General features: G+C 44.3%; 1 long non-coding RNA gene across 1 annotated transcript in view; it reads right to left on the bottom strand.

The window, feature by feature from the left end:
• Positions 1–8,607: 8,607 nt before the first annotated feature.
• LOC125980734 (uncharacterized) overlaps positions 8,608–9,143 on the bottom strand; it is a 124,051-nt gene continuing 123,515 nt past the window's right edge. The window contains exon 2 of the long non-coding RNA XR_011087808.1: positions 8,608–8,950. This is a non-coding gene — a long non-coding RNA (uncharacterized lncRNA). The remainder of the gene's footprint in view (positions 8,951–9,143) is intronic.

Genomic DNA, 9,143 nt, shown 5'->3' with positions numbered 1-9,143 from the left:
CGTAACAAGGCGGGTTGAGAACACATTGATATGTTTCTATAAATGTGTTGTAATTCACAGTTTGAGGAAAAGTTAAAGAAGTTAAGAATGAATTGTACTGATTAATATTTTTTTTATTTGACTTATACACCACAATTTCACATAGCCTAATATAAATATAAACATAATTGTAGTCTTCTAATTACCAGTACCAGCTATTTAAAATAAATAATTTAGTGCATATTACAATGGAATAAAGTTGAGCAGGTTTAAATTATTGTTGGTGTGGCCCTCTGACATAACTCAGGTTTTTCATGTGGCCCCTTGTAAAAATTAATTGCCCACCCATGCTTAAGAGCAACGCGCCACCGGTAAGGTGTTTTAAATTCTTTGATGTCTTTATTAATAATCTACCACTGATGTTTCGTAGCTTGTCATGCTTATCGTTTGATTAAAGCACAATTTTAATCCGACATTTAAAGTCCAGTAGTTCGTTTATCTTTGAAACATTCAAAACGTAGCGCTGTTTAGCATTTTCTGGTTGCAATGAATTCTGGGTACTTGCATTGCATGCTGGGCGATGTAGTTTGTTCATTTAGTATTGGTCTGTCTAATCCTATTTTGTATATAAAATAATGAATGTGAAATTGTCGTCTTTATTTAAGCAACAACTAAATACTTGCATGTGAATGTCCATTGTAATGTAGCTATGCGTTTGTTTGGTCTACAGGTTTATAACCTGCTACTACAAACTGCTGCTTGCTACTGGCACTGCAAACTGCTGCTGCAAACGGCAAATGTGGATGGAAAATAAAAAAACACAAGCTGAGTAGAAACAACGTTGTTGCTCTTTTGGCACCCCTTTCGGCGGGGAAAAGTTGGAAAAGCCGAACAATGCATTTCTATATTAGATACTTTGTTTTTGAGTATCTCTTGCTTTATTTGCTTTTCTTTGTTTGGACTATTATTACCTCCTTGTATCCGTGTTTTTTTGGCATGTGCTTTTTGTTCCTTTTTTCACACATTCATCCTCCTTTCGTGAATAAAACATTTTTGAACCAAAACAAGTCTGCTTTGAAGTCTGCTTTGGGGTTCTGTGCCTGGCCTCGTCACAGTCATAACAATAGTTAGACTTTTATTTTGGAATTTTTAGACATTTAACATTTTAAAATAAACTCCTTCTGAGAAAGTGCTGATGATCCAGAATGGCAGCTGTAACCCTCATCCTGTCGCCACACACCCAAATACATATATGCGAGGGGAAAGTTATTAGGTTATTATCTTTCCACCCCATAAAATGGGAATAACTTAAAGCATTTCCGCAATTAATAACCTGCTCATAAATCAAAATATTCCCATTAATATGATTCTATAGTATGCACACAGTGATTGTCAGGGTGTATGAGAGCAGGGAAAATGATAAAGCCATCAATGAATGTTCTGGATGAACTGAGCCAAATGTGAATGTGCCTTTCAGAACATCTCTCTCTCTTTCTTTTTCTCTTCTCTATCACTCGCTCGCGCTCACTTGCTCTCTCTCTCTCTATTTCTCTCTCTCTCTCTCTGTCTGTGTGTGTGTGTGTGTGTGTGTGTGTGTGCGCGCGCGTGCATGCGTGCGTGCGTGTGTGCGTGTGTGTGTTCTGCATGATAGCTTTATGCATCAGCAGACTGATGCTTTCTGCATTTTAATGTTGACGATCACAGTTATGTGCCGACTAAATCAATGCTGTAGGCACTAACCTCAAACAGTCTCACACATATGACTGTCGATTTTATGCTCTTGCTGCCTGGTAGAGAGCAATACAGTCAGGAAACTCAGGCATCTCCCTGTGCGTTATGTACTTTGTGTACGTTATCACAGTTCATCAGCAAGCCAAACTCGTGTATAAAACACTTGAACCGAGATTCAGAGCGTCTTACTCCCTTTATTTCCGCATTCCAGTGTAGTACACAGGGAGTAAAACTAGGGTGACCAGATGTCCTCTTTTCCCCGGACATGTCCTAGTTTTGAGCCCTAAAAAAATTGTCCGGGATTTTGCTGAACTGCCTCAAACATAACACATGAACAGTACATTGTCAATAGCATTGCCACTCCATTCCATCCATCCATTTTCTGTCACGATTTGTTCCCACGGGGGTCGCGGGCATGCTGGAGCCTATCCCAGCAGTCATCGGGCAGTAGGCAGGGGATACCCTGAACCGGTAGCCAGCCAATCATGGGGCACACAGAGACAAACAACCATCCACACTCGCATTCACACCTAGGGGCAATTTGGAGTGCTCAATCGCTCTATCAAGCATGTTTTTGGGATGTGGGAGGAAACCGGAGTGCCCGGGGAAAACCTACGCGGGCACAGGGAGAACATGCAAACTCCACACAGGGAAGGGTCGGAGGTGGAATCAAACCCGCACCCTCCTAACTGTGAGGTAGACGTGCTAACCCAGGGGTGGGCAAACGTTTTGACTTGCGGGCCGAATTGGGTTCTAAATTTTGACCGGGGGGCCGAACAAGGAGCAGATGGATGTAGTGTTTGTGTGAAGTAATATAAACGACCTGTAAAGGTCATTGCATAAAAGGTTTTGGCCTTTAGTAGGTAGTAAAGCATGGATATTCAAAAAAGGTTTTTTGAAAACAAATGCATTTATTAACAGCATTAAAAAAAAGAAAATCCCTAAAAAACTGCTATCAGTGATTCTCATAAAATACGACACTGTTATTATGAATAACAGTCTCCATCACTTCAGTGCCTGCAGGTCAGATTAATGAAAGATGTTTATCTTATGAGATCACATCAAACGGCAAACATTCTGACCAAATATATCGTCTTGAAGAATCGGTGAAAGCATACATCCAAATAAAGTAATCAAAACGGCAACACGGTGAGGGGTATCTGAAAATCAGAGCAGAGTTTTAATTCACAAACACCTGGTAACAGAGGTGAGGAAACGGGAAACACTCCCTTAAAGTAAGCCTTAAGAACTCTACAGGTTAAGATTAGTCACAAACAGGTGGTGCATCAATGTCCTTCAGCATCCTGCATTGTTTGAAAATGAGAATAGTCGCTAGTTTCAATCCCTGCTATTTGTACAGATCATATTCAAAATGCATTTTTTTACAACAAACTTGAAAGCCTCCCCTTCATTTTCAGTGGGAACAGTGTTGTTGGTCTCCCTTTTTTTGATAGTGTGTCATAGTCTGGAGTAAAATTTGTTGTGGCAATTCTTAGGAGAGATCCGAGGTGTTGGTCCGTTTACCTAGATCTGTGACGGGTTGATGTTGATGTTCATGTTGCTGAACGTCACGTCGCGTACGTCGAGCCAAATTGGCCACTCTTTTTAAACACTTGGCACTCAGTGTCCACCTTGCTTTTCCATGGGCGACTCATTTTAATGGAAGGATTCCAGGGGAAGGTTTGTGGGTGGCTTTAGCGGAAAACTGTATCCGAAAGCTCGGCGCGCAAATTACAAGAATGCTGTCGTCACAGCCCACGCTCTAAATTCGGCACTGATACAAATAGAGCGCGAGTGCGCCATTTCCGTACTACTGAGTACGTACACACACTTGTGAGTGTGAACCGAGCTTTCTGACACGGCTTCCGGTAGTAAGTGCGCAGGCGAGTAGTTCCCCATCTACTGGGGAAACACAGTCATTGCAGGCAAAATGACCGAAAAAAAATGTTTAATAATACAATTTATTTAGGGTTGGCGGGCCGGATTAAACGGTCCCTTGGGCCGGATGTGGCCCGCGGGCCGTAGTTTGCCCATACCTGTGCTAACCAGTGCCCCACCGAGCCACCATGCCATTCCGTTCCACTTCACTCAATTCCAGGTTTTTCTGTATCATTTGCAAATAAGCTCTTCTCCTGAAATCTAGTCACTTTGCTACGAAGTAGGGTCGCCTGGCCAGTATATACCGAGTGTTTACAAGCAATGCCGAAACAAAAATGCACGTTCACGGAGGAGTTGATTAAAAAAATCCCCGTGCTTTCGCCAGGGTCATGATCCTTATGAAGCTGAGTGCTTGACATGCAAGGTGGGCACTTAACGTGTCTGTGGCAAATAAAGGTGCCAAGGTGCCAAAGCACCGGGCAAGAGGACTTAAACGGATCCCTTTTTTTTCTTCAAATGCTGCACCGATGGCCGTATTTTTGTCTTTTTTTTACTTACTGTACCACTATAACACTAAAAAAATGTCAGTGTACACATGTTTTTGTTAGTGTAAATATGTTTTTGTTATTGTATATATTTTGTTTTGTGTTTTTTGCGCCAATAAATGCAATTGCTATACAGACACCATGTCATTTGTGTCATAACATATGACACAAATGACACCGCTCCCATTCAAAAAATGAACCACCACCCCCCCACCACCTTTTTCAGAAAGCCAAATCTGGTCACCCTAGTAAAACTGCAAATGAAAACAACAAAAACACTTATTTTCTTTTACAGTATTCTTCTTATAAACAGTACTAAAGTTATCCTACAAAACAATGATAACTTACAGCCATTGCTTCCGTGAGCATGAGGAGAGGAGAAAGATTCGCCTGGATGATGTGAGAAATGGTGACGTTTCTCAAGCCTGTTAGTGGTCAAGTCACTTCAATTGAAATTTCCACAACTTTCAGTGTATTGCTGTGTGTCTAGGTTGCCATGGTTTCTGTTCGCGTCGCCCCTCCTGTGTCACTTCAATCTATGTAACCGTGGTCACCTGCCTTGTGTTTCGTGTTTTGTATTTGAGTCCTGTCTGCCCCTCACTCCCCGTCGGATCATTGTGTCGTTGTTGTTATGTTTTGCTGTCGTCATGTCCTGCTGTCTTCTTGTTTCACGTCCCGGTCAGTCAGTCAAGTTATTGTTTGTTAAGTCATGTCAGTTTGCCCTTTGAGTTCCCTTCAATAAACACTGGCCCAAGCTGCATTTTGTCGCCCTGCTCCATCCGCTCCATGACAGAATGATCCGATCACTTCAGTGACCAGCGCTTGGACCTCCCTCCACCACCAGCTCCCGTCTGCGACGCCCGATCCACGTCCGTCGTCCGAGCTTGTTCCAGCGCCATGGGCTCCGTGGCCGCCATTGGACTTCGCTCCAGCGATGCCAGACTCGCGGCCGCCATCGGAGTTCTTCCCGGTGCCATCGGCTCCGCGACCGTCATCGGACTTCGCGCCCGCGACGCCGGACCCGCGGCCGCCATCGGAGTTTCTCCCGGCGCCATCAGGACTCGCGGCCACCATCGGGCCCCACCCCAGCGTCGCCAGACCTGTGACCGTCGCCAGACTTTGATCCAGTTGCGCCGGACCCGCGATCGTCCCTAGCCCCACTCCCACTGCTGTGACGCGTGATGGCTCTTGCCGCTGCGCACAGCCCCGCCTTACGAATGCCGCTGATCGCGGTACGGACTTCCAGAGTTGCCGCCGATTGCGGTACGAATTTCCAGAGTTGCCGCCGATTGCGGTTCATGTTCCAGAGTTGCCGTCGATTGCGGTTCGTGTTCCAGAGTTGCCGCCGATTGCGGTTTGTGTTCCAGAGTTGCCGCCGATTGCGGTACGAATTTCCAGAGTTGCCGCCGATTGCGGTTCATGTTCCAGAGTTGCCGTCGATTGCGGTTCGTGTTCCAGAGTTGCCGCCGATTGCGGTTTGTGTTCCAGAGTTGCCGCCGATTGCGGTACGAATTTCCAGAGTTGCCGCCGATTGCGGTTCGTGCTCCAGAGTTGCCGCCGATTGCGGTTTATGTCCCCAGAGTCGCCGCCGATTGTGGTTCGTGTCCCCCCGAGTAGCCGTCGATTGCGGTTTATGTCCTCAGAGTTGCCGCCGATTGCAGTTCATGTCCCCAGAGTCGCCGCCGATTGTGGTTCATGTCCCCAGAGTCGCCGCTGATTGCGGTTCATGTCCCCGAGTTGCCGCCGATTGCGGTTCATGTCCCCAGAGTTGCCGCCGAGCGCGTTTAGGACTTTGCCATGGTCAGTCAGGTCATTTGAACTGGTGCACTTCCCACCCGCCCTCCAGCTCACCGCGTGGGGTTTTTGGGATGTCGGGAGCCGTCCCTTGTGGGGGGGGGGGGGGTTACTGTCACATCCCGTCCCCAGTTTTGCTATGTGTCTAGGTTGCCATGGTTTCTGTTCGCATCGCCCCTTCCCTCCTGTGTCACCTCAATTAATGTAACCGCGGTCACCTGCCTCGTGTTTCATGTTTTGTATTTAAGTCCTGTCTGCCCCTCACATCCCGTCGGATCATTGTGTTGTTCTCGTTATGTCTTGCTGTCATCGTGTCCTGCTGTCTTCTTGTTTCACGTCCCGGTCATTGCATTGAGTCAAGTTATTGTTTGTTACTAAGTCATGTCAGTTTGCCTTTAGAGTTCCATTCAATAAACCCTGGTCCAAGCTGCATTTGGTCGCCCTGCTCCATTCCGATCCGTGACTGTTGGAATAATTTTAAGTGAAGCTTTGGCCTGCCAGACCTGGAGGCCTCGCCTTCACGAGTTTATCTTTCCTTTTATCTAGGTTCTTCCTTTTTAGTGATAGGGATGTCTTTTGATCCCTGTCAGCCATTTGTATCCTTCCTGTCCTTATGTTGTCTGTGTGTTTTCGTTCCCGTAAGAGGCCTTCACTAACAATGAGCAGGGCTTATTTGCATAGGTGACATGTTCTTTGTTTGATTCACAGGAACTTCATTCCTTTTCATTTAGATGTAGGTTTGGTTCATAGATTGTAGTTTATCAGTGTCAGGCGCAGAGCAGGGAGAGGACTCGAATGCAGAGAGTTCAATGTCCAAAAAGGCTTTTATTGTCTCCACTGACAGTCGAACATAAAACGCCTCACTAGGAGGGAAAAAAGGGAAAACAAAGGCGCCTCGAACCGAGGGAGAAAAAGAGGAAATCAAAGCGCCTCGAACCGAGGGAAATACAAAAACAAGGTAGCGATGTAACCAAGTTAACATCGGTGATCAAAGTCGCTCAAACAAGGCTTCTACGTGGAACTCGAGGGTTTCGTGATCGCTAGTGTTCTGACAAGGCAAGACGCACTGGCACTGGATACTAGGAAAGACGCGGGTTATATGGACACAGGAGGGGAACACAGGTGAAGACAGTTGGTCAGTGACGCAGGTGCACACACTTGGAATCAGGGGTTCACGTGACCGGACGCACAGGGGAAGGACACACTGACTGGAACGAGAGGAAAATCACAATAAAACAGGAAATGATCCGGACGACACATGACAGCATGACAATCAGATCTGTTTTTCTTTGTTAAGGGTTACATACAGTTAGAAGTAGTTGCATAAAAGTTATCCCATATTTACTCAATGTTTGTTTAAGGAACTGCATACCAGTTACCTCACGTTTGCTTAATGTGTGTTGAAGTGTTTAGGACAAGTTACTTATTATTATTATGTGTTACGTTAGCAAAGGTCTAGTTGCATTTGTTCCACAGCAAAGCGGCAATCAACGTGCTTCAAGGTATTTGATCACAGTCGAGGACGAGTCAGCCAACTGTGAGGGAAGACGGCTGGGGACGGCCTCTGCGGGGGGTCACGAGCCAACAACAAAGTGCTAATTCACACCACACTACATTCTTTTGCTAATCAGCGTTGCTACAGACACAATCCTCCCTCCCTTAGTGTAGAAACGCCTCTGTAACCAGGGCAACCATAACATTAAAAAGAGGGGCACGTGGAGTAAGGACTCAGAACTGATGGAGGTTGTAACTGAGATTGCTTTCTCTATGGTTCTCTTCGCGAGTAAACCTGTTCTGGTTGTCTACTCCTCATTCCAGTGAGTGATTTAATGTCTAATCGTATTTAGACCCAACAGTGACACATACACACAAGTCCAGATTTTTAGGCTTGGTTCTGAACAATGGCGGATTCTTTTTTCTCTGCTACTGATACCTTCTCTAGCTTCCCTGCTTGCCGACTTGGTCTCTGTGCTGTCAAATCAAATCAAATCAAATCAAATCAAATCAAATCAAATCAAATCAAATCAAATCAAATCAATAAAATCAAATACATTTTTATTGCCAAGTTTGAGCATGACAAACAAGGAATTTGACTCCGGTACATCTCGTTCTCTGTACAACATTTAGGTAGCTAACAACATTCAGGACATGTGCAAAAATGGACAATTATTCTCAAACATCCCCTGATCTTAAACTCCCAGGAGGGCAAGGAAAAACTCCTACTAGGGGAAATGAGAAACCTTGAGAAGAGACCACAGATGGGAGGATCCCTCTTCCAGGATGACCAGGCTGTAATGGATGCAGAGAGGACACATAGTACAAATAATATAGACCAGGGGTGGGCAAATTTTTTGACTTGCGGGCTGAATTGAGTTGTAAATTTTGACCCTGGGGGCAAACCAGAAGCAAATGGATGCAGTGTTTGTGTGAAGCAATATAAACGACATGTAAAGGTCATTGCATAAAAGGTTTTGGTCTTTAGTAGGTAGTAAAGCATAGATATTAAAAAAAAGCTTTTTGAAAACAAATGCATTTATTACCAGCATTAAAAAATATTTCACCGAAAAACTGCTATCAGTGTTTCTCATTAAATACGACACTGTTATTATGAATAACAGTTTCTGTTAGAGATTTGCTCACTCCAACTTATTTTGCAAGAACCACACAAAGACAAGGCAAGTTCTTTTAGACACCTGCAGGTGGAGAGTCCATTCGTCGCTGTCTGAACAGCGATTATCGAATGAAGTCTGAAAAGTCTCCTTCCTGCAAGGGCATATTTATTAGGAGGAACAGAGTGGGGGTGAGAGTGGGCAGGTTTGGTGAACCCCCGGCCTCTGGTAAGATCAGAGCAGGGGGTGTTTTACGATGTTGTGGGAAACAGAACAACTTTGATTGCTTCCTCTGCAGCTGGTCAATCAGTTCAAAAGATCTTAGCACTTTGTTCTACTACTTTTGTTAAGACAGGACAGGCGAGTTTAATTATTACAGGTTACATTCCAACATAATCATAGGATCAAGATAACCTGGAAAGCAGGTCAGATTTATGAAAAATGTTCATCTTATGAGGCGAAATCACATCAAACATTATATATATATATATATATATATATATATATATATATATATATATATATATATATATATATATATATATATATATATATATATATATATATATATATATATATGTATATATATATACCATGTCGAGCTGCC

The sequence above is a fragment of the Syngnathus scovelli genome, chromosome 1, assembly GCF_024217435.2.
Source record: "Syngnathus scovelli strain Florida chromosome 1, RoL_Ssco_1.2, whole genome shotgun sequence".
Lineage (NCBI taxonomy): Eukaryota > Metazoa > Chordata > Actinopteri > Syngnathiformes > Syngnathidae > Syngnathus > Syngnathus scovelli.
Note: the sequence above shows the minus strand (reverse complement) of the source record. Positions and strands in the feature narration are given on the sequence as shown.